Source organism: Dipodomys spectabilis, unplaced genomic scaffold (assembly GCF_019054845.1).
Source record: "Dipodomys spectabilis isolate Male_0828 unplaced genomic scaffold, ASM1905484v1 ptg000178l, whole genome shotgun sequence".
In the NCBI taxonomy this organism is placed as follows: Eukaryota; Metazoa; Chordata; class Mammalia; order Rodentia; family Heteromyidae; genus Dipodomys; species Dipodomys spectabilis.
The window spans coordinates 10,240,874-10,267,004 of NW_024870855.1; the positions used below are offsets into that span (position 1 = coordinate 10,240,874).

The following is a 26,131-nucleotide window of genomic DNA, read 5'->3' on the forward strand; positions in this document are numbered from 1 at the left end:
ATCACAAGTTACCAGGATCCTGGTCTCCGCTAGATTAGAAGGAAGAGGGCCTGCATATCCAGTCCAGTGCCCAGCTGGAGCCTGGAGACTTTTTCCAACATACTTCAATCTTAGCCAGGAAATCTCGAGTTCTTAGGTAACAGTTTACTGAATACCACTGTTTCTTAATAAATACTAGCAGCACAATGAAAAGAGACATACATTCTTTTCTAATTCTTTTGCAGATCCTCAGTTATATACTATACAAAGTGGCTTTTTTTTTTTTTTCCGTCGGTTGTGGGGCCTAAACTCTGGGCCTGGGTGCTGTCCCTCAGCACTTCAACTCAAGGATAGAGCTCTACCACTTGAGCTTCAGCGCCACTTCCGACTTTTTCTGCTTATGTGGTGCTGAGGAATCGAACCCAGGGCCTCATTCATGCAAGGCAAGCACTCTACCGCTGAGCCACCTTCCCAGCCCCCAGAGTGGCTTTTTAAGGCATGTAATGCACTTTGTGAGTACAAAGGCTGGCATCTCTACTGGGGAGCTCACATGTCCCTGTCCAAGAAATGCAAGGCCAACATGTGCTTTTCACTCTTCATCCCCCTATTCTGGTCACAACCAAGTCCATCAGGTTTCCTGCAGCAAAATGCAAAGTCCTTACCTACTGCTGGCCTGAGGTTCCCAGAGTGAGTGGTAGACCGGGAGATTCAGCTAGTTTGGACCCTGCCCTTTGTGTGACTCTCAGGTGAATTACAACTTTTCTTTCATTGATTTCAATGTAAACAATACAAGGACACATACAACTCAAAAGTAATATTTAGTGATCCTAAGCATGTATGTAACACTGGGGCAGCAGCGTGGCAGGGCAGAGAGAAGTGCTCAGGCGAGAGTGTTAAACAAGAAGAAAAGGTCTCTATCCTCCGATTCATACCAAAATGAACTCATTGAATGAGTTAACTTACATCAAACTCTTGGAACCGAGAAGGCACTGTGTAAATGACATCTAGAGCATCAGTAGTAGTTCTAGCATCTGTAGAACAAAAGAGAAACTGTGTTGCCAGGAGATACAGAGATCTGTGGAGAAGAGAAGCAAGAGTGAACACAGAACTGTTTATTAGTCAACTTTATATTACTGTAACAAAATACCTGAGGCTATGTATTAAATTATACCGAGAACAAGTTTGCTTCGACTCAAAGATTTGAAAATTCTAGTCCAGGATTGATAGAGCTCTCTCTTTACTTTGGGCCATGGCAGGAACACGTGTTAGAGCAAATCTCTTACACTATGAGCTGGGAAGGAAAGAGAGACAGAAGAGATAAAGGCTCCACAATCTCCATAATGGGTTTCCCCCCAATGACCTAAGGACCTCCTGGGAGATGCCTTCTCTCCATAGCAACACTCTTGGAATCCACTTTTGTGACACTGCCCACATTAGCACTGTAGTATTAGGAAGAGAAGTAAAGATAAGGGGCCTTGAAGCATGAAGGTCCTGAGGGATGATCCAGCTCTTCCTGAAGACATGCAGCTCCCTGACAAGTTGAGCCTTCCTTGGAAGTGCATGCTCAGATTTCTGTGGGACCCATTTCTTCTGTTCATTCGAATTTGGTTTTATTGTTGTTGTTTTAGCTTAGGATTTGGGGATGGTACTGGGGTCTGAAATCAGAGTCTTGTGCTTGCTAGCAGTCTCTCTGCTGCTTAAGCCATACCTCAACCCCTTTTATGATTTGGTTTATTCTTCAGATGGGGTCTCCTTCTTTTGTATAGACTGGCTTTCAGCAATGATTGTCCAGCTTCCACTTGCTATATAGCTGGTATTACAGGTGTGTCTCACCATGCTGTTATAGTTGTGAGTCTTCCAATATTCTACCTTATTCTTAAGCCCTAACTAGCAAACCTTTTCTCTCCTAAAATCATTGAACTCCATCTTCCATCCATACCAAGATAGCTACACCTCCACACTGCATGTTCATGAAATATTGCTCCCCATCACTAGAGTCACCCCCCCACCTTCGCTCTCCTCTTCATGACCGAAGAATCCAATAAAACTTCACATTTTGTTTGCATCATTCCTAGCAATCTCCTCCCTGGCTTCTTTTTAGCCCTGTAGCTTCTTGTGCATTTTGTTGCAGGTCCTGTGACCCCTAGGTGACCTGTGTGTCTTCCCTTTATGAACATCTTGATGGCAAAGATGATGTTATTCAGATATATAGTTGGCACAACAAACATCATGTATTAAGGAAAGAAGTAGAGAGGCTCATGCAGCTCTGGCTTCCCTAGAGGAAGTTTTATGTTTCTGTAGCTTTGTATCTATGTGTTTGGGACTCAACCATCTTAACTGAAGTACCAGAAGCTTAAGGAGTCACAGGCTAAGAGGTAGCCAACATCTTTAGACTATGCTGGGGGCCCAGGTGAGGACTGGGGATTCAGGTCAGGTAGAAAGAGGGAACCAAAGGAGCAGGAACGGTTGGGTATTCAGGGCATTGCTGCAGTAGGCAGAATGTCCCCTGATGTCTACATCCTAAGCCCAGAATGTATGAATTTGTTAGGCTGTAGGGCAAAGGGCTATCAATGGAGAGGATAGAATTAAGTGTGCTAATCAGCTGACTTTAAGATAAAGAGATTATCTTGAGACTATCCCTGTTAGCCCAGTGTAATCACTGGGATCCTTAAAAGTAGAAATGGAGGCAGATGGAGACCCAGAGGGACAGCAGACTGATGACTCAGTCTATGTTGTTGCTTTAATGATAGAAGGAGGGCAGGAGCCCAGAAATGTGGGCAGCCAATCTAGAAGCCAGTAAAGGCATCAAACAGGTTTCCCCTCCCCCAGGGCCCCCATCGGAGGAAGGAGTCCTGCCACAACCTTGATGTTAGCGTAGTGCAACCAACCTTGAACCTCTGATCATAACAGTGAGATAATGAATGTGCATTTTTTTAAATCCATGAATTCTTTGGTCATGTGTTGCATCAGCAATCGAAAACTCATAGAAATACTGTCAAATGAATAAAGTTGCATGAGATGTTTGATGTCGCTCAAACTCAGACTCCTCCCCTACAGGTAATAAGTAATGTATGATTTTGAGGATTAAACGAGATGCTCTATAGAAATCTTGGCAGTGTTTGGTTTATAACTCATGCTCTACTCATGATCATTCTCCTCAGTAATGATGTCATTAATATCACTATTGTTCACTCACTGTTCACTGATTTACCTGGCATATCTAGGATAGAGAAGGGTTGGAGGAAAAGAGGGAGAGAAAATGAAGCCGCAAACATGTGGTTTAAACATTTTTAGGCATAGCTGGTTTTAATTCTTTTAGAATGTGTTAACTTAGAGAATATACCTCATTCCCTTCTGCTTTATCCCTCTTGCTTTAGGTATTAAGATCTATTTTAAATTTAGTCATTTCAAAGTCTCCTTGGCATCGCATCAATGCTACATCATTAAATGTGTATTCATGAGGACTCCAGCAGGCAGAGGCTCCTGCCAGGAAATGGATCCCAGAGGTTAGCAGGTGGAGAGACAATAGACGCCCAGACACTTTGTTGCCCTTTGCTATTCCAAGGGCCACATTTTCTGAGTTCTAAATCAGGACATGTCATCTAGGAAATGTGATCTCTCTCATTTTAATTTATGTTTTATGAAAAGACTTGCAGAGATACTAAATCATATGAATTTTAGTGAACAAACTCTCTGGTATAAATAAAAAAATCTCGTGAAAATTCAGGATACACACACACACATATGATTTTGTAGTATCTGCAGTTTGATTTATCCATGGGTTGGCACATCTGCGGGCTCTCGTTTTGCTCTCTCTTGCTCCTTCTCTACCCTGTCCTCTGAGATCTGTGTCCTTCATTTTAATCAGTGACTCCGGGAGCTGTCAGGCATGGAGGGAGGCCCCTGTGGTTGAAGGAAGAGATCTATAGCACTCACTATGACTGTTAACTAGTCCATAGCTGACCATCTAACCCCAAATAAGCTGCTTTCATACCAGAAAAGAGAGCACAACCTCCTCTCTTCCTCTGCAGTAGCAAGTGGTGGAAACACATGGCTGCTTTACCTCTTACCTGCCACACTTCCCACCACAAAAAGGAAACCTATCTGACAGAAGGGAAGAGGCAGGGCTGCGAAATGAAGCAGAGGAATCCACTAAGGACAAATCTAAGCCCTCAGCCCCAGCCATGCCCAGCACCACTTACCAACAGGAAGGCCAAGTGGGCAGAAAGTCTCAGAAGAAGAAATAAAACCAGTATCAATGTCCAGCTCTACCACCAACGTAGTGAGACCTTCTGTGATAGAGCAGTTGTGTTATTCATCTAGTCACTGTGACAACTATCTGAAGAGAGTAATGTCTAAGGGAGAGAAGTTTACTTTGGTTCAAGTTTTCAGTGCTTGCAGGCAATGGTCTCTCAGTCACATGGAAGCACACAATACATCGTGGCAGAAGCAGGTGTTGGAGGAGACTTCTCACCTCAGGAGTTTAAGCTCAAAATCTCTTTAAGTCCTCCACTCCCCTACTCCTTGCCAATTCCCTGACTTCTTTTCACTAGGCTCTACCTCCTAAAGGTTCTGCCACCTCCCAGTGGTGCCACAAACTTAGCAGTAACCACACACTTGCTTATGGGTCTTTGGGGGACATTTCACACCCAAACCATTGCAATAGCATTCCAAATACAAGGTCTGAAGAGCAAAGGACTAATACCTTGCTGCCATGCGTGTCACAATGTACCATGGAAGGCTCACCTAACATAAAATGTTATGCGCCTGCAAAGGGCACACTGAAAGCATCGCGGTCTTAAAGGCTACAGATTGAAACAGACTAGAAAGCAAAACAAAAGTAAGATTTAAGTAGCTAAAAGTTTTGATAGGACGCCGTGGCTATTTGTTAATGGTTGGATCTTCTTTAAAGCATTGTAAAGGATGCAAATGGTAGGAGGCAATTCTAAGGCCCATGTAGGAGATAAGAGTAAAAAGAGAAAGAGAAGACAGGGAATACATCATTTGCAAGGTGTGTGCTATCTTTTGGACCTGCGTATTACATACAGTATCTTTACATCATCCATAAAACAATACTACAAGAGTCAAATACTACTATCTCATGTTATACTTACAGAGCCAAAAAAAGGCCACATGCAAGCTGAGATCTTTTGATTCCACAATCACATCACTGAACAACCCCACTGACCAAAGAATGCATTTGAAATTCCAATTTTGGTGTTGTTAGATTGACATTCGCTTACTTGTCTTCCAAGATTATGAGAGCAAATTAATATTTTAAAGAAGGCCAAGTTTATTTAGACAAAACTAATTTCATCCTGAATAGTTTCTTCTAGATTTAAAGCCTCGTGCTTCCAAAAAAGAATTATGAAGGGCATGGGATTTTACCTTATTTTTATAAGAGAATAATCTAGCCTTCTTATTTTGTGAATGTTAATGGAAGACATAAGACTCTAAGATCAAGACAAAGGAGCAGACATAGCCTCATGTTGATTTGTGTCTATTGGCTCCTACCCTAATCCCCATGTCTCATGAGAATAACAGAGAATCGGTGGCAGGCTTCCACCCCTACACAATGGGCTTCATTATGAGGGAGGGTGCTGAAATGGGGCTAGAAGGGGTTCACTGCATCGGTAAAAAGTAAAAGCCAACATGTTCTTTTTCTGGAGTAAGATGTTACTTCATTCCTCAAGACTGCCTTCTAGAAACACAATTCTGTGAGCTGCCTCCAGATTAAGAGTGTACAGCAACTTAAAGTTTTGACAGACACGGCAGGAATGCACAGGGAGGCCCAGAGTCCTTGCCAGATTGCTTCTCCCAGCACAAAATCCTTTCCTTGGCAATACTGAGGTCTTGATGTCTACTTGGGCTTTCTGACTACTCTTGCATTCCTTCACTCTCCACTGGAACCATCCTTCTAGGTCTTTCTCATTCTACTTGCAGACAATTCCAAAGTTTATGCAAATGTTTCCTCCATAGCTTCAGTCCCTGTGTGATGTCCGTTGCCAACATGGCTAAGACTTCCTTCAGTTTGTTTCCAATTAAGGTAGGAATATTTTCTCATGAGAGTTAGTAGACGGAGGGATGAAGTGGCCATTTCCACATTCTCTCTGTTACTCAGGCAAATAGGGATTGCGCAGATGTGATTTCAGTTTCATCAAGAGGGAGATGATCTTAAGATGGCCCAATTCCATCAGCTGGAAGATTTTATAGGCCATTCCTGCACTAGAGATTGCCAGGCTGCCAGCTCTCCATTCTTCTTGGATCTTCCATCCTCACTCTCTAACTGTGGACAAGTTTCCGTTGGTGCTCATGGAATTCTGGTCTGTCTTCAGGTTCATGTGCCTCACAGGCTCCAGGCTTGCTAAGCCATTCTCCACAATTGCACATATCAATTACTTATAATAAATCTCTTTATTAATATAAGTTAATACATTAATCATCATAAATAAGTGATTATAATCAACTGGAACATGCCACCACCTCATGGAAACTGATCTAATGAAACTGAGATTTCTTCCTACAAAGCTCTGAGACATTCCCAGTCTTTGCTATATGGCTCCTCTACAAATATCCTCTCTGATTCGTTTCTCCCTTCTACTTAGAAATACGTTTCGGGCTGTTTTCCTCTCTTCTTTATTTCTCTCTTTTTCTAGCTCCTCCTAGTCCTCTAATTTTTGTAATTTTCCTATGAGTATTTTGGCTAGATACAGTGGTTCTTTCTCTTCTCATACAGGTACTCTCTGATACTTTGGTATTGACTATATTCAATAACAATGAATCAACTGTATACTTCTTCTTGTTATTCTTAGGTGGCTTAGTGTGGCTCTTGTCCAGCCTAGTTAATGAAAATCACATCAATAAAAGGAGAGAAATCCCAAGATTATGTGAATCTTTTCTCCCATGGGACCCTGGAGAATCTGCCTTCACCATCACCATCATTACCAACACCACAGTCACCATTGACTATGCAATGGATACTATTTTAGGTGCCTTACAAACATATCTTTCTTTACTCCTTATAACATCCTTATCAAGTAGCTATGATTCTCACTCTAAAAAATGAGAACACTAAAAATTTGGCATGATTATGCAGCTGGCCTTAGGTCCCATAACTAGTAGTTGCCAACATTAGGAATTACTTTCTAGATGTAAGCGCTAACCAAATAGAAATGCCATAAGACAGTATGGACAGTGAAGGCATCTAATTAGGTAAGTACTATGTAAAGCCACAGGACCTGGTCATTCATAACAAAACTGAACAGGTAGCATCACCTTAGAAGTGAACAGTGGCTCTCCGACCATTGCAGCGGGATCTCTGTTCTAGTTGGCACAATCACAGATTTCCTTTGCCCTTGGTTTCTAATGCTATTTTGCAGATTTCTTGGATGCCATTCTGTGCCTTCAGACACAGCACCAAGCCTCTCTACCTTCAGTGACAGGCAAAAACTAAGCTGCGCTTGGCTAACATTGGCTGTTATTTCTTCAGCACTCCTGACCCCATGACCTTCATATTCCTGAACTGCAATTGCATGATGTCTGGAAACCACTGGAGGCCATGGGATTTGGTGATCATTTCCCTGTGTGTGAAGTCAGTGCATCCTTGTGGGGTTTAGAATTGTCCTGAAACAAGGATCGATATAAAAGTATTGCAAGTAGGAAGAACACAAGTTGCCTCCTTCCCCTAACTAAAAATCTTGGCAACTGTTGTAAGTCTTGGCTAAAGCTTGTATGTGTCTTGGCACAGTGTGTACTTTATGGGCAAGTCATCAACCCCTGATGTGGCTATGAATAAAGATTATGTAGAAAAGGAAACACAAATTATAGGATGGCTGAGGAAGCCTGGCAGATTCCAACGACCAGGTGCCAGAATGGGAAAGCATCTTGGCTGATAGTGTCCATGGAAGAGATGGGATAGGATAATTACCTACAAACAACTCTTAGCACTGTGTCCTTCGTGTCCCCAATGAAGAAGAAATCCCTTAGAACAATGTTTATCTGTACCCACTTCTTTTTGTGGGACATCACAAACTGATATCAGTTTTTTTGAACATTTACTTCTGTTGGTTTTAGACATAATTACAGTATTTTTGGAAGTTGATCTGACAACTTCACTCCCATTGCCCATCCCATCCAGTAACTACCACCTTCTTTGTTGTTGTCCATCAGAATAAAGAGCTCCAAAATGGCCTAGGAATAGGCTCAACTTCTCTAAATGCTGACTCTGATTTCTGGGCAGACACTGACACCAAAGTGGGATAACATTAAACATTCACCCGGCCCCTTCTACTCCCTTCCGTTTCTAGAACCCTGGATTCTTGTTACAGGAAGGTGGTACCAGATACTGGCTAATAGTTTAAAATGCATTCGGAGGACTCCATCTGGCCATTGCAATGACCTGTCAATCTATCTGTTCCTGGGCTGCAGGAGAGAATAGTAAATGCTAAAGGCAAAAGCCCATGGCACACCTCCTTCATCTCCACCTAGGAGGAGGCCTCGATGCTCAACATTTTGTGAGAGTCTGTATCAAAGAAGAAGGCATCTCTTGGTCCACAAGTGGGAACACTTGCAGAACATTTTCAGAAAGCCAAATGCCTATTTAGAGCTATATCTACTGCTATGAACATAAATCATAGTCCAACACAGACAGGCATTTCATTAGGGACTCAGTTGGCCTCTGGTGTTAGAGCACTGCACAAGTAAGTGATCACCAAATCAGCCTTGAGGGTGAGAGGCCCATGTCAAGCCTCTAGTTTTGTCCATTTTTTGTGGGGGCAGGGAGGGTCATTCTGAATATGCGCTCATTGAACCAACTCCAAAGTGGGTGAGGAAGGAGAGTGGATGACCATGAATTTTCCCACCTGTTTATTGAGGACTTTCACAAATCATAGCTGAAAACTAGATGTCAAAAGTACATCATAATTTGCTGCATTGAAAATGTCACATCCAATACCTCAGCTATGACATGTTTAAGTCTAGGCCAATCCATGATTGTTCTATAAGATCTAAATCTGATGTTTGAACCAGCCAACAGACAGAAAAATGAAAATGGTAAGAACTAATTCTTGCTTTGTCTCCCATGTCTGATGGTGGCACCAAGCATTCTGTGTCTCCAAGGTGCCATATTGCTTTAGGATTATTGTGGTGTGTGAGCTTCCATTTGGTTTTAATTATCAAAATAATCCTTATTTCCCTGGGTAGGGAACTAATGTGGATATTCTTCCAGTTGTATTTATCCACTGTCATTCTCAATGTATTTGGGGAAGAGGAAAAATAAAGCATAAATACTAAGTAAGAAGATGTACTTTGGCATGCCATAGATTGCAGTATATTCTCTCTGTGTTTCTGTGTCTGTTTCTTTCTCTTTCTCTCTATCTCTCTGTCTCTGTCTGTCTCTGTCTCTGTGTCTGTCTGTCTGTCTGTCTGTCTGTCTGTCTGTCTGTCTCTCTCTTCTTTCTCTTCCTACGGAGGTTAGCTCTTAATCCCTCAAATATAAGCAATGGAGTATCTATCTGGAGCCACTCTTCCAAAGACAGATTACTATGTAAGTCAAGATTCCAGTGGGAAACAGAACATTCAGATGCATTCAGATGATAACTGGAGGGCAGAATGAAGGGGGATTTTTACAGAAGTGTTGGTAGGCTTAATGACAGACAACAATGGGTTGAGAAACAAGATGGGATCAGCAATAGCAGAGAGTACTTATTGGAAACCAAGTCTGAGGACACAGTTACTGGTGTCCAGAAAGAGCTGACACCCTCCTGAGAATCATGCTCACTGCCAAACTATAGGGTAGCAAGAAAGAAGCTTGATGGCAGGGGCTATTTTGTGCCAGATTCAATACCCCGACCTCCATGTGCAACTGCCTTTATTGTCTTTCTAGTGTTATCTATTGGACTAAGGCAACAGGAAGGCTGAGGCCATTCCAAAAGAAACTCTTTGCACAGCCCATATAGGGCTCAGTTAAGAAAAAGGTAAGGAATGGATATGGAAGGACTCATGGAGCTGACCAAGTCCATCGTCCACATCAGAAGTCCTACAAACACTACCACATAGCTACGTGTCCTCCATACCTTCCTCTGCTTACCCTCATGACACTCATTCTGATTTACCATAGCAAACACACCTCTGTGTATGTTATGACACATGGTCCTCCTATCTCTCCGCCAGAAAGTAAATTCCCCCAGCAGAGGTTTCTTCCTCTATTTTGTTCACTGTCACCTCTGAATGTTCTAGAACAGAGCCTGACACACGTGCTCAACAAAGATACATTGATGAATGAGAATCATAAACTGTGGATAAAGAGAAAGACATAGAGAATAATGCAGACCTAATTGCTGTTATGCTAGTGATAAATCTCTCTTCCTCCAGTTGTCTTGGGAGTTGGTGGGAAAAAAAGCCAAGGGATAGAAAAGGGAGATAATGAAAGAGGTACCACAAGAGATTTATTTCATAAAAAGAGCCAGTGACAAATTTGGTTGTTATTTCTAGTTGATCTAGAATCAGTGTATAGGGGTATTATTAACTTGAGAGAATTCTTGAAAGAAAATGGACTGACACTTGAATTGGACTACGGTGCTCAATGAAATCACTTCCCTTTTCCCCAAAGTGCCCTTTGTTCCTCACCTTGCCCAGTGTCTCTACCTCTTTGGCTTACAGTACTGGAGAAGCAGAACTGAGAGAAATCAACAGAACTGAAGTTAACTAGAAAGAACCTTTATTCTTTAGCTTCCTAAATCTTCTTCCCTTCCCCAATCTGAATATATTTATGTCATTAAAAATTAAAAAAAAAAACTATCCAGGAGTAATGGCACATATTGCTGAGCAGGGGGCAGATATAGGAGGGTGAAGAGTTGGAGGCTAGCTCAAGCAAAATTAGGGAGACTATCTTAAAAATGAAACACAGAACAAAATGGCTGGGTTTTGTAGCTCAACTGATAGAACAAGTTGCTTAGCAAGTAAAAGGTCCTGTGTTCATCTCTCACTACTGTGAAAACAAAATAACAACAACAAAAGCTGATTGGCCTGGACTGTGATTCTCTTATTTGTGCTTTCCACAGAGCTGGGATGACAGGTTTGTGCCACTACCCAGCTTTTATTGGTTGAGATGGACTCTCATAGACTTTCTTGCCTGGGATGGCCTCAAACCATGATCCAGTCCAACAGATCATTGGAACAAAAAGAATGGTCAGAGAAGACACATGCAGCGTCTCCTGTCTGTGAATTCACAAGGCTCCATCTCACAGCTAGCTTTAGAGAAGGCAGCCAGAGGGGGGAGTCCTAGTAGAGTGACATGCATGTGAGCTCTGCAGTTAACATGAGTGGAAACAAATGTTCCATCTGTAGCAAAGTGAGGAGGGGAGGGTGTGGAGCATGAATGACCCCAGAAACCTGGCACAGCCTCTCTTGTCATTTTCCTGCAACGACTGACCACAATTTTGAAAAAAAAATGGTGAACTAGAGGAAAAAAGGAAAAAGAAGACCACCATAGTTCTATTTCTTTTCAGAATCTTCATCCTTATCAGGATACTGAAAGCTGAGTATTGGGAAAATTAGATTGTATACATTTCAAGAAATGCAGTAAGAGCACAGAGTTGTCTTTGGTTTGTGTTTTGGGGCAGTGTTTCTACTCTTTGGGGAAAACTGAAGATATAAACAGATCAGTTAGATAGATAGCTAGATAGCTAGACAGACAGACAGACAGACAGACACAGATAGATAGATAGATAGATAGATAGATAGATGTATCAACTCTGAAACCTGAATTGTGTGATTTGTGCAATTTCAGACAAGAGAGGTAAATGCTTTCCTAGTTGTATTTAAATCTTATAATTGTGTTTAAAAATGTGGCACAACTCAACTGTAAATAAAAGAGTCAAGATAATGCTTGAAAGGTTGAATTTTCCTCCTTTATCTGGAATAATATTCAAAAGTAGCTAAAAAACATACCATGACAAGACAAGGAGAAACTGTAGAGGAAAGGAAAGAGGTCTTTCTTTAATACCAATGAATGATGTTTTTCCCATCTTTTTTGAATGAAGGGTCCCCACACTTTCCTGTTACACGGGATCCCTGCTCTGGCATGGAACATCCCTTCAGGTGGCTTTGGGATATTTTGTTTGGAAGAATGGAAGTTCAGAATCACATGACCATGGCTACCCCCTTGGTAGCCGACAGGGATGAAACAAGAACACAGAAGGAAGGTGGTGTCATTAGCCAGTGTCCTTCAGCAGTGTAATGCACACAGGCTACAGCTGGTGACCAGACAGCAGCACTAAGGGAGGCTTAGCAGCCTCCTTCCTCCCTGCATCTGCCGCCAAGAGCAATTAAGTGCTGAGAAGCCATGCTAGGGAAAGGCTCTTTTGCTTATGATCGCTGATAACCTTTTACTGGCGTTCAATACTAGGATATATTGGTGCAGGAAAGCTGAGAGCTCTTCCTCTCAGCAAACTCAGGAACACTGTAATAGATCAATTGATTTGTCAAGCCCAGGCAGACAGCAACAATTGCCTTGGCTAGACTTAGTTCGTGTAGATGGCTGATTTCTTCACCCTTTAATCCACTCCCACCAAGGATGATGGTCCCAGGAGAACCATTGATTCCATAGAAGGTTTTGATCTCTCTCTCTCTCTCTTTTTAAAAATTTTCCTCTTCAGGTATTTTTTAAACAGCACAATAAAAACCTGGGGCAGGCAGGTGCTGGTGGCTCACGCCTGTAATCCTAGCTACTCAGGAGGCTGAGATCTGTTCAAAGCCAGCCTGGGCAGGAATGTCCATGAGACTCTTATCTCTAATGAACCACCAGAAACTGGAAGTGGCATTATGGCTCAAAGTGGTAAAGCACTAGCCTTGAGCTGAAGAGCTCAGGGACAGAGCCCAGGCCCAGAGTTCAAGACCCACAACCTACAACAACAACAAAAGAATGTGGGCAGCTATTTTCAGGGAAAGCAGTTAATTAACAGGCTTGCTAAGAGTCAAGTTAAGCCAGAACTCATGTGCCTGTGTGCATAAGTACCACCCCCCCTTAACACACCACTAGTTCTTCATACCTGGTGTGTCTGCACCTGAGCCAGGGAGATTCCAGGAGGCTTGTATCAAGGAAGAGCTCTGTAGCCTCACTGCTGCTGTGTTAACCTACCCAAGACTCATTTTTCCTTCTCTCGGTCCTCAGATTACTGAGAGACTTCTTCCACTTTCTCCCCTACAGCCAGTTCTATAAACCTGCATTCTGGGAAGAGCGTTGCTCAATGATTTCATCATTGAGGAAACATACTATAGTGTATTTACACAAACAGCAATGCTCCATCTCAGCCATTCCCTGTGTCCTCTCGATGCCATCAGTAAACACAAGATACTTCAGTAAACAGAAGATACATGGGCTATGGCTGGCAAACTATATACATAGATACTGTTGTGCCAGGAACATGTTTGTGGTTGTTATTCCCAGTACTGGAGCTTGACTTTAGGGCCTGGACCTTGGTTGGCTTACTTTGTTTTCTTGATTGGCTGGTGCTCTACCACGTGAGCCATGCCTAAAGTCTGGCTTTTTGCTGGCTATTTTTGGGGGTTTCAATGTCTTTTTTTCCCTGAGGCTGGTTTAAAACTGTGATCCTCTGGATCTCAGCTTCCTGTGCAGCTAGAATTATAGGTATAATCCATTGGTAGGTACACTGCTTAATCAGCTGCTGCTATTTTTTTTTGTTAGTACACAAGATTACATTCTAAAAGAATGACACACATCCAGCACAATAAATGAATAAGGTATTAACAGTTACATATGATTATCAAGTATTACCTGCTGTGCAATTATAAGCCTTTATATCCACAGGCATCTCCAAGGAGACCCCACTGAGGAGAAACTATGCATGTTCAGGATGCATTTTCCTATAGCACTGACCAACCACCACTAAACACATGCCACCTTTCAACCAATCTCACCTTTTCTACTTTATTGCTTCAATTAAGCACATTCAGTTTTACTTTGCTTTTTTTTTTTTTGAGGGGGTAGAGTACATTTTTTCCTAAAGTAAACCAAGGAACGTCTCAGCAGATCACATGATTTAAACACAAAAGACAAGAACTTGGGACTGACTCTTTCTCTATGTCCACTGAGTAATGAGTGCATAAAATTTTAAAAATTTGGGTTTGAAAATTTCTTTTGATTTAAAAACAGTTCAGTATTTTTTCCCTCACAACTGGTCTTATAGCTGGTTCATTCATACCCAAGTCCTCCTCAACATGAGAGCAATGTACTAAGCTATGTCCTTCCATGAGCTGTGATACCATGACAGGGCAGGAACTTTTCAGCTCTAATGTAACCCTTGGGGGCTGCCCTTCTAGATGGCAAATCATCTCAACAAGCCATGTTATGTAACTCCTGTTTCACAGTAAATAAATCTTCCACCCATCACAAAGTCCCATACAAGAGAGAAGGCTGAGCACCATACCCCTGCCTTTCCATCTGCAGCCTCTCCTTTCTCCTAGCATTCTGACAGCCCCAGGTAGCTTGTATCCCCTATTCATAACACATCATTATTCCCTCTGTGCCTATTAAAGGCCTTGTCTAGTTCTTCATTGGCCTGTGTCCACCAAACCCATTTCTTCTTCTTCCAGGCCATATAAGAAAGACTACATTTCCCAGACCCCCTTGCTATTGGTGGGCCATGTGACTGAGCATTAGCCTCTAGGATGTGAGCAGATTGTGCTGTGTGCCACTCTTTGGCCTGACCCCAAAAACCCTTTCCCACAAGATCCTCCAAGTGCTTCTAGACTAATGCAGAGGATGGCAGAGCTATGGCACCAAGGTGACGGGACTGTGAGAAGGAATACTTCTAGATTCTCCCATCACAGCTGCTCGTCAGGACACCCAGTGTGACTCTGCTCCAGTGATGAATGAACTTCCATTAAATTCAAGGCTTATCTGTGTCAGCAGTTAGGATTACTGCTCAGATGTCTTTTCTCTGTTCTGTGGTATTTAATTTTAAAGGCTACATTCCTTCATACTAAAGGGACATTTTAGAATTTTCCTCCCACCTCCTACTAACAGCTGGTTTTCAGAAAGCTGTGCATTTCTCTGCTATCAGGTCAGTGAAAGATAGGAGAGGGCCCTTGGTCACCAGGACATTTCTCTGTGTTGGAAGCGAATGCTGGTAAGAATGGAAAGGGTGGTGCCTTACATGTGTCGGTGTGTTGTTTAACCAGGCTTTTCCCAGTCACTGTGAGTCTTGCTCAGTGCCCTCAGAACCCCTGAGCTTTCTCTACTTTCAGTGTATTTCACTGCTCCCTGGGAGAGGGAAGGCCAGGGCAAAGATCTGACATACATACTGCACATGTGGCCTCTGCTCATGCATGCTCTCTGCCAGCCTGTTCATTCACAGAGCAAGACTCAAAGATGGTGTTATTGACAGTTTTAAGAAAGTGCAAGTGCAGCCTTAAATTCCTACGAGAGACTTTTTGAGCTGGGGGCCCTACATGACCCTTCAGAACTCAGTCCCAGAATGTGGCCCTGGAGAAAAGACAGTGTTGTCCCCAGCTGGCAGAACGTGTGAAGAATTCATAAAGACCATGCATGATGGAAAGTCCTTTGGTGATCCTTCTGCTGAAACGGGCTGGCGGGGTGGGAGGGGGGTGCGGTGATGTTCGTGAGGCAGCGTTTCCTTTGGGAAGCATGACTCAGTCCTGAGTCATGCATCAGGCCTGGTGAGGGATAAAAATAGAAGGAGAAGCTGGAGGCTTGGCAGACAGGTTACCTCCTGCAGCTTTGGGACTGCAGCTCTCAAACATTAAGAAATTTTATGTTTAATGATTGGTCTCTGCTCTTTAATATCCTTTTCCCATTTTGCCACTGGGGTGGAGAGGGGCCTGGCCACATTGCTCAAGGGTGTGGCACTGGTCAAGCATGCACAGAGCCTGGGCACCCAACCCCAGCACTTCCAGAATACCATTCTGCCACTGGGAACATTTTCAGGAATAGACTCTCTAGCTTGCTGCCCTTGCTTTGTTCTCATTACCCACCTCTTCTCACATCCTTCCCTGAGTCAGCCTCTCCCCTCCACCCTTAGTTTCTCCCTCCTGGGTAGCTTTCGGACCTGAAAAATATTTTCTGCAGCACAATGATTTCCTCCTTAAGACACTTTCTGATTTTTTTTTTCTGGTAGTGCTGGACTTTGAACTCAAGTATACTAATGCTTGAATTTGCTTCCAGCCCTTTTTTTGCTGTAGTTATGTTTGAGATAAAAATGCACTTTTCTCCCCAGGCCAGCCTGGATCACAGTTCTCCTAATTATGTTTCCTGCAATAGCTTGAATGACAGGCACATGCCACCATATCTAGCTGGATTTTGTGCGAGCATACGCACACATGTGTTTTCATGTGTGTGTGGGGAGGGATGTGGATGTGTGTTCATGTGTGTTTTGGTGCTAGTCCTGAAGCTTGAACTCAGGGTCCAGATGCCATCCCTACGCTTCCTTTGCTCAAGTCTAGCACTTTACCACTTGAGCCACAGTTCTATTCCTGGCTGGGATTTTTTGTTTGTTCGTTTGTTTGTTTGTGGGTTTTGGTGGGGTTTTTTTGGTAGTTCATTGGAAATTAGAGTCTCACACACTGTCCTGCCTGAGGTGGCTTGGAACTGCAATCATGAGATCTCAGCCTCCTGAGTAGTTAAAATTCCTTTAAGTGAAGTAAGCCAGGCTCAAGGAAACATAGGTCCCATGGTTTCCCTTATTTGCAATAACTAGTATATGTCTGAGACAAGCAGAAAAGGTCAGATAAGGTGATGTTAGGGAAATGAACCCTAAGATATGTATTCAAATGTTTTTGCTTTCATGCCATTGTTTCTAACATATTTATAAGATGATTTCTTTGTTGCTTTGTATGTCCCTCCCCCACAGTATAAGCCCTGCTTTCACTGTATTTGATGTTGGTATAATTTGTGGAGGGGAAGGGAAAAAACAAATGGTTTAAATAGGGATACAGGTGGACCCATTGCAACAATGAGATGTACAAATCATTATGTCGAAAAACGAACTTCACAACTTTGGTGGGGGCAAGGGGGTAGAGGAGGCAGGGGGAGGGGGGAGATGGGAAGGGATGGGAAGGGGAAACAAAAGAGGAGGCAACAGTGCTTGATAAGAAATGTACTCATTATGTTGCCCATGTAATTGTAACCCCTCTGTATGGTATTTTCACAATTTTTAAAAAATGAAAAAAAAAAGATTTCAGTTGCTAGCTACCAGCACCCAGCCACCATATCCAGCTTTTTCTGTTGAGATGGGGCCCCATGATCTATTTTTTTCTGGATTGACCTGAACCTTCATCATCTTAACCCCAGCCTCCTGAGTAGCTAGGATGACAAGTATGTACATGACTACATGTATCCACCCACCTCAGAAATGATAAAAACTATGGAGAGCCAGGTTCTGGTGGCTCATGCCTATAATCCTAGCTACTTAGGAGGCTGAGATCTGAGGATTGGAGTTCAAAGCCAGCCCCGGGCAAGAAAGTCTGTGAGACTCTTACCTCCAATAAGCTACTAGAAAACCAGGTGGTAGAGTGCCATCCTTGAGCTGAAGAGCACAGGGACAGTGCCTAGGCCCAGAGTTCAAGCTCCATGACTGACAAAAAAAAAAAAAGAAAAAAAAAGCTACAGAGAGGAGTCGCTACTTTGAATCATATATGTCCATTTCCTGCATGGGAGAACTCTCTCTCTCTCTCTCTCTCTCTCTCTCTCATTCTCTCTCTTCTCCTGTTACACTAAAATAAAACTTTGCTAAAACTTCCATCTTGTAAGATTCTCCTTGTTGTGAAGTTCTTGAAGACTGAGTATCAAGCACCTGTGATTTTGCATGAAAACTGACCTGTGAAGGATGCCATTAGCCCTTCCCAGGTGAAAGAAAGGCTAAAAAAGGCTCCACATTCAAAGAAGCTCAATTCTGGGTTAAAAAAAAAAGGATGAAATTATTTTGTTCTGCAAATGTTTTCAGCTATTTAGATAAGACTGGCCATCCACACTGGAGATATAATAAATTTTTCACTTCCCAAACTTAGTTTTGTCCATAAAAAAAGAATATCTATGGCACTGTATAATCTTCTATACAGTTTTGTCAGTATGACTCTAGGCCTTTACCAGACATCAGACAACTGTCTTTTACTTTGGGAGGATGCTGTCTAGGGGTGGGGATTTTTTTTCTCCCTCTACTAAAGAATTAAAATGCAGGTAAGTATTTAAAGCAGACAGAGAAATTTTATTTGAAAAGGAAAGCAGCAAAAGAAGAGTCCAAAGGAGTCTTCTGGCAAAGTGTTTCTCTAGTCCTCACCTACCTCCTCCCCTGGGCTTTGCACTGATTGCTGGATGGCTTGCCCCAGCTCTTTTCATTGGTTGAGCAGGCACCTAGGGCATTGTGGGAAGAAGAAGAGCCATCATGGGACACTTGGTATCAGCCAAATGTTATATCTGCTCCTTCTTTTTTAAACAAAATCTCTAGTGATTTTCCTGACAGTTCCCTTTTCTTCTCAAGAGCAAAAAATTCTCCCCTTTTAGTGATGCTCCCTCCTCTGGGAGAGAAGAGTCCTATGGCATCACTAGTTTTGTCTCTCTCTCCTTCACCCCCCCACCAATCTCCCTCCTGCTCTGCTCCCTCTTCCCACACATGGGGGGAAAGCAGGAGTTTTCCAGCCAGGAGTGGGTCATGAAATCAATTTAGAGGGTCAGTGGCTAGTATTTTTTAAAAATAAAATATAATAGGATATAAAATACCAGAGTGTAAATGTATAGTAGAGCGAATTTTTTTTTTATAGGTTCTGGGTCATGGCATAAAATGTATTTCTTACTTTGGGTCAGGTTAAAAAAAGAAAGAAAGAAAGTTTGAAAGCTAATGTGCTATGACATCCACAAAATGAAAAATGTAGCACAGCCTTGTAGCTAACGTTCAATGAGTGAAAGTGTTATGTCGGTCCCACTATCGATTCTCATGTCTTTCTACCCCAGTGTGTCTACTTTACTCAACACCTGTGCCAGGGACTGGACTAAGCAGTGGGGCCCTACTCAGGCCTCACTTGGTGCAGTGACTCTAAGGCCATTTTCTTCTATCCAAAGCAGCTTCTACTTGCTGCCCTGTACTCAGGCCAAAGCACCCAGGGCATGTCACTGCCTTGGTCCACGGTCTGAGTAGTATGGGTACCTCATTCTTCTCTCTCATCTCTCATCTAGCCAGAAACCTGAAGATTTCACCCATACATATTTTTAAATCTTTCCCTCTTGATTAGAACATAGGCCCTCCACATCTATGCCCAGGCTTGGGGTTTGGTGCTATGACCCTAAATATGTCTAGAAGGCAAATGACAATCTGGGGATGGTATCTGCAATATAGATGATATTCCAAGAGGCCATATATAAAGATCTATTCCAGCTCACTAAGAAAAAAACAACTTGAGCTGGTGACTCATGCCTGTAATCCTAGCCACTCAGGATGCTGAGATCTGAAGATCAGGGTTCAAAGCTAGCCTGGGCAGGATAGTCTGTGAGACTCTTATCTCAAATTAACCACCAGAAAACTGGAAGTGGCACTGGGGCTCAAGTGGTAGAGCACTCATCTTGAGCTGAAGAGCTCAGAGACAGCACCCAGACCCAGAGTTCAAGCCCCATGACCAACAAAAGAAAAAAGAAAAAAAATGAAAAAAACCCACCATGAAAGGATGTAAATAGACACTCAAAGTGATCTATTTATATAGCACATAGGGCGGCAGATAAATAGAAAGACCCAGGATATATTGAAGATATACAAATTAAGCAGCAATAGTGTGACATTTTCTGTCTGTATTGGTGAAGTAAGAGAAATTCAGATACTTCGTAGGCACCATGAAGAACTATTTGGCAAAGAATTTCTCATGAGAAAGCTCAGCATATGAAAAAAAAAGTCTTTTGAACATGTATAACAGTGTTGACTAAGCGTTGCCACAGGTGAAAACATATCATAGAAAAGAAGCAATGGAATAAGAATTCCTTCAGTCTAGAGATGTATAATTCAGGCAGTGTGATGATGATAGCAGTATTGGCATTTGAACTTAGAACCTCCTGTATGCTAGGTAGGTACTCTACTACTGAGCCACACTTCTAGCTCTTAGTTTGCCCTGGTTATTTTTGAGATAGGATCTTGCTTCTTCCCCAGGCACATACCTGGGACTTGACCAGCCTGTTTTTTGCTTCCTATTATAGTTGGGATGACAGGCATGTACCATTGTGCCCCACTCTCCCTGTTGAGAAATGGGCTCATAGAACCACAGTTGTTCCAATCTGAGCCTCCCACATATCTGAGAAATAGATGCAAGTTTTCTGTACCTGACCCACAAGGGGGATTTTAATGACAAATTACTAGAAATAACCTGAAGTTCCAACAGCAGAGTATTTTCAGAATAAATTCTGTGCAATAGGTTCCTTGTAGCTATTTAAAAGAAACACAATTAACAGGAGACCATGAGTGTAGTTAAGTTTTAAAGTAGTTCAAAGTTCATGTACAGTTATTTTGATTAGCATAAAGTATCAAGAAGAATATAAAAATCAAACTGCAAAGACTAATCATATCTAGCATAGTCTTAGTGGTGCAGGAGTCTGAAGGTGTCTTTTGTACCTTTTTTTAATCTTTCAATAATCCAATAATTAGTGAACTAAAAAGTTATTTAAAAGTAACTTATGCTGGGTGTTGGTGGCACACACCTGTAATCCTAACTACTCAGAAGGCTGAAATCTGAAGATCATGGCTTGAAGCCAGCCTGGGAAAGTCTGTGAGATTCTTATCTCTAATTAACCACCTAAAAAACAGAAGTTTCACTGTGGTTCAAGGTGGTAGAGCACTAGCCTTGAGTAAAAAAGGTCAGAGACAGCATGCAAGCCCTGAGTTCAAGTCCCATGACCAATAAATAAATAAATAAAACTTAGACCCAGATTTAAAGGCTATATTTAAAGTTGTTTATTACTAACTAAAAGCATAGAGAAGCTTAATTTAGAAACAAAGTTGGTAATTCATTTTGTCTAACAAACATTTATTCACCTTCTAAAAGTGAGCCTAGGAGATGGATTGAAGAGAGCTGTATTAAAATGGTAATTCACAGACCTTTGCTTAAGTAAACTGTGAAAATCCAATTTATAAACATTTGTTCTGATTTATGGATTCTGATGATCATGCCAAAGCTATTTCAGTGTTGATTAAGTTAGACATCGTAAAGAGACTGTTTAAAAAATGAAATGACACAGATACACATGTGTGCACATCTGTCAGAGCTCATCAGACAGCATGGTGGAGACGGGCAGACACTGATCTATTCCTATTGCTAAAAATGTAAAGGTGGACCAACACATATAGAAAGGAGGGATAGATTAAGATGTGTTGTATACATAAACTGCTTTGTTAAACGCAAAAACTTCAATACATTTAATTTAAAAATTAAGATAAGTGAGGGAAAGGAAGAGTTGGGGGGGGGGTGAGGGTGTTGAAAGGGTTGGCATTGATTAAGATGCACTGTATTCATAAACTGCTTTGGTGATGGCAACTCCTTTGTACAACAACTTAAAGATAGAAATTTAAAAAAAAAATCTTTCTGGAGGCCCCACATCTGATACTATTGCTGTGCAGAGCAGGATCCTGAATGGAACCAAGGCCTTAAGGAGGAAAGAGGAGGAAGAGGAAGAGGAAAAAGAGGAGGAGGGGAAAGAGGAGGAAGAAGAGGAGATGCTGGACTGTGGGATGTTAAGAATCCAGGACTTTATGCTAGGACTGTAGCACCAAACTCTATAGCCTCACTTGTCAGTTTTGAAACAGTCATGATATTTGTAAATATTTAAAGAAAACAAGCAATATTGAATGTCAGTATGTAAACAAACCACACCATGTGTGAGTGCAAGCTAATGGTCCTCAGCTCAGGAGGCATGAGGAAGTCTGCACTGACAGTTCAATTTGTTCAAGTCATTTTTGTTCAAAAATATGACCCGATGATAGAAGATTCTTACAGGAAGCAAGTTGAAGTAGATCCCCACAGTGCATGCTGAAAATCCTAGATACAACAGGACTGGAGCAATTTACAGCAATGAGGAATTTGTATTTGAAGAATAGCCAAGGGTTTGCACTCGTATATTCTTTTTTGATGTTGTCGGTCATGGAGCTTGAACTCTGGGCCTGGGCGCTGTCCCTGAGCTCTTAAGCTAACGGCAAGCATTCTACCATTTGAGCCACAGTGCCACTTCCAGCTTTCTGGTGGTTAATTGGAGATAAGAGTCTCACAGACTTGGCTGCCCTGGCTGGCTTTGAACCCTGATCCTCAGATCTCAGCCTCCCGGAGTAGTTAGGATTACAGGCATGAGCCACCGGCACCTGGCTTGCACTTGTATATTGTATTACAGTTCAGTCTACATTTAATGACTTACAGGACTTCAGGGAACAGATGTTAGGAATTAAAGATACAGAAGATGTCCCAGTGATTTTGGTTGGAAATAAATGTGATCTGGTGACCTGATGTGCTAGTAGTTGGCAAGGAACAGGGCCAGAATTTAGCAAGACAGTGGTATAAGAAACTGTGCCTTGTTAGTATCTTCTGCAAAGTCAAAGACTAATTAATGTTGATGAGATATTTTATGATCTAGTCAGACAGATAAATTAAAAAAACACCAGTGGAAAAGAAAAAGCCCCAGAAGAAATCATGTCTGCTGCTCTAGACTGCTGACCCAGATTACAGGAATGAAGAACTGTTGTCTGACTGGAAAGTGCCAGCATTCCAGACTTCAAAAACTAAATCTGAAGAGTTTTTGCCTTCTTTATGTGTTATGTGAAGAATTTAGATCTTATATCGGTTTGCACAAGTTCCCCAGGGCAGGAGGGGGAGGGGGGTAGGGGCGGAGGGGGAGGGGGGTAGAGGCGGGGGGGGGGGGGGGGGGGAGGGGCGGGACGAAGAAGGGAGAATCAAATTTTTTGTGTATAAATCTTTTGGAAAACAAGACAATATTATTTCTCCTTTGTGATAGCAGTTATAACAGATGTGAAAATAAGTATACTTGACTCTACTGCAATTAGACAAAAGAGCAAAGAGGCCTTTCGAATGTTAGATGTTGCTACTAAAAATAACCAAATGATTTCATATTGACCTTTTTCTCATGATTCCTCCCTGTCATGCACTAAAAAGTCAAACCATGATACTTTGTATCCATAATGGTACAGATTATAAAATTTCCCCTCAAACTCATTGCAGCAAATAACTTTTTTCAAGTCATTGAGTTCATTTTTATTTAAAAATTATGAAAAAGATATATGATGTATATATATATACCTGTCAATATATTTTAATTAAATTTATGCATAATGGTTTGGAAAACTGGAAAACTTTTGTAGGGAATAAAAACTGGGGTAACTGATTTCTATGGCTTTCAAAGCTAAAATGTTGACTGAGAGGTGGCTCAGTGGTAGAATGCTTTGCCTAGCATATACAAAGCCCTGGGTTCGATTCCTCAGTACCACATATACAAAAAAAGCCAGAAGTGGCCCTGTGGCTCAAGTGGTAGTGTGTTAGCCTTGAGCAAAAGAAACTCAAGGACAGTGCCCAGGCCCTGACTTCAAGCCCCAGGACTGGCAAAAAAAAAGCTAAAATGTATAATACACAAAACCAACTCTAATATTGCTTCTTATGTTTTATGTCAGAATAAGTTACAGCTGTTATGGATGATTTAATTTCAGCATGTTTTCAAACAAAAGAGAAATCTTTTCATATTTTCTATGTAGGTTTTAAACATTTTGCCAAATTTTGAATATTATGGTTTAAATATTAGAGTCTAACCCCTTTTTTTTGCTAATTATACATTAATGACTGCTTTCTGCTTGGCTCTCCTAAGGATTCTTTTGCTTTGAAATCTGTAATATTTCATTGGAAAGTTCTGCCTGTTGGTTACATTTCTGTCTATTCTTCCCTGGTAATGCACAGATTCAAGTTGCCTTCTGTATTTTAGAATATTATCTTGAATCATTTTGGAAAAGTTGTGCATTCTATTTTTCCCCTGAGATGCTTTTATTTTTTAAAGCTTGTTTCCCTGTTCTGACCAAATGTATCAACAAGCTATGACTCTGGGCTGAATTCACCCTACCACCTACTTACATAAATATTTTCACTGGATTGTAATGTATTGGTGTTAATTACCTTCTCCTAGCAATGGCAGAATTGAGATATTGTTCCAAAGACTACATGACCCTCAATTCTCATTATATTATTATTATCAAGTCCTGTTCAGGAGCTTATTTCCTCCAAGTAAGGGCCATTTCTGAACAATTAAAGAAAGTGAATTATTCAGAAAAGTATTTTACAGTGCGCAAAAATATTTTCCCCACAGAATCACATCATTTTTGCTAAGCTTTCTGTGTGTTAATATTAAGCACATTTTTGGTGACTAGATAAACACATTGCTATAGGCTGAATATTTGGAAGAAATATGTGAACTTAAGGCGCAATTATAATGATGTGTGCTGTCATTTCTATTTTGACATACTGAAGAAAGATCACAATTGTCTATTGTCTCTCCTTAAGATCTTTAAACTATTTAGTGTTTTCTCATATTGTTACATGCAAAACAATTCATGAAATTCCATTTATATATTGCTTTTTCTTATGAGGTATTTTATGTTAGCCATTATTTTTAGGAAATCACATGCCATATTATCTCCTTGAAACAGAATCATCTGGAGCTCTCCTTAGTTATAATAAAGCCCTGCAATTTTCCCAGATAACTCAAGAGGAAATGTGCTTGGCAAAATTTGTTTATGCACAGTATTTTTGTAGTAAGAAAGTGATAAAATACCACTTTGGAAAGTTATTTGGAAAAAAATTACTTGCTACAAATTGAAGTAACAAAATTGTTCAAATATATTTAAAAATATTATTTGTCAAAAAGAAGTTGGCAGGGCTGGGAATGTGGCTTAGTGATAGAGTACTTGCCTAGCATGCATGAAGCCCTGGGTTCAATTCTTCAGTACTACATAAACAGAAAAAGCCAGAAGTGCTACTGTGGCTCAAGTGGTAGATTGCTAGCCTTGAGCAAAAGAACGCAGGGACGCAGAAACTCAGAACCTGAGTTTAAGACCCAGGACTGGCAAAAAAACAAAAAGTTAGCAAAAGCAGATATTTTAGCCATCTCCCCAGGTTTCTTTTTTTTTTTTTTTTTTTTTTATCCCCAGGTTTCTTATAGATAAAATTTTCAACCCACAATTCTGTTCATTTGTCCAGATATTAAAATACTTGCAAGTATTTTCTGTTGAATTTCAAATGTCCCAGCTGCTCTTACATTCTTGATTCATACACTGTATGAATTTTATACTTTATTTTATATTTATTTATTTAGAGGGTACTGGATTTTGAACACAGGGCCTTTTGCTTGACTTGTTAGGCTAGAGCTCTACCATTTGAGCCATGCATCCAGCACTATCTTGCTTTTTTGCTGGCTATTCTGGAAATAGAGTTAGGGACTTTTCTGCCCAGGCTGGCCTCCAGCTGTGAATTTCCAGGTAGATCTTAGCCTCCTGAGTAACTAAGATTGCAGGCATTGCAGGTCCCTTGTTTTGAATTTTATACTTTATTAAGCTAGTTTAGTGTAAAAATGTTAATGACACAGTTTTGTAGTTGATACAGGAATATGGTTATTAGTTAAACATTGAAATTTTACATTACGCACAAAAGTGCTGGTCTTCTTCAACAAAATATGTCATAAAATGATCATGAAATACATTTTTTATTAAGTCTGTCGTGAAGCTAGGAGCATTTTATTTGGACTACATGCCAAGTTTACCACAATAAATGAGGCATGGTCTCTCCCTAAAGAAGTTCTCAAGTACCTTTTATTTCTGGCTCTTTGGCAGGAAGCCAATACTCCACTGACAAGGACCATGCATTGACCAATGTGCAAATAGAACTCCTTAATGTCCTCACTAACTTCCATGAGCAACACTTCCACATGTGCTTGGTCTCAGTCCATGTAATGAAGATATCTAAAATCTGTTGAGAAGGAAGAAGAATAAAATAAATCCAACAACTCTCCAAAACAGACTAGCAAGCAGCCCTCCCCCCAAGCATCCCCTTCTACACTAAGTTTTCCCTCACAACCGTTATATAGTTGCCTAGCATGCACAAG

The 26,131-nt window shown here is 41.3% G+C and overlaps 1 pseudogene; it reads left to right on the top strand.

Annotated features, from left to right (window-relative positions):
* Positions 1-21,859: 21,859 nt before the first annotated feature.
* On the top strand, positions 21,860-22,681 carry LOC122120888 (annotated as a pseudogene).
* The last annotated feature ends 3,450 nt before the right edge of the window (positions 22,682-26,131 follow it).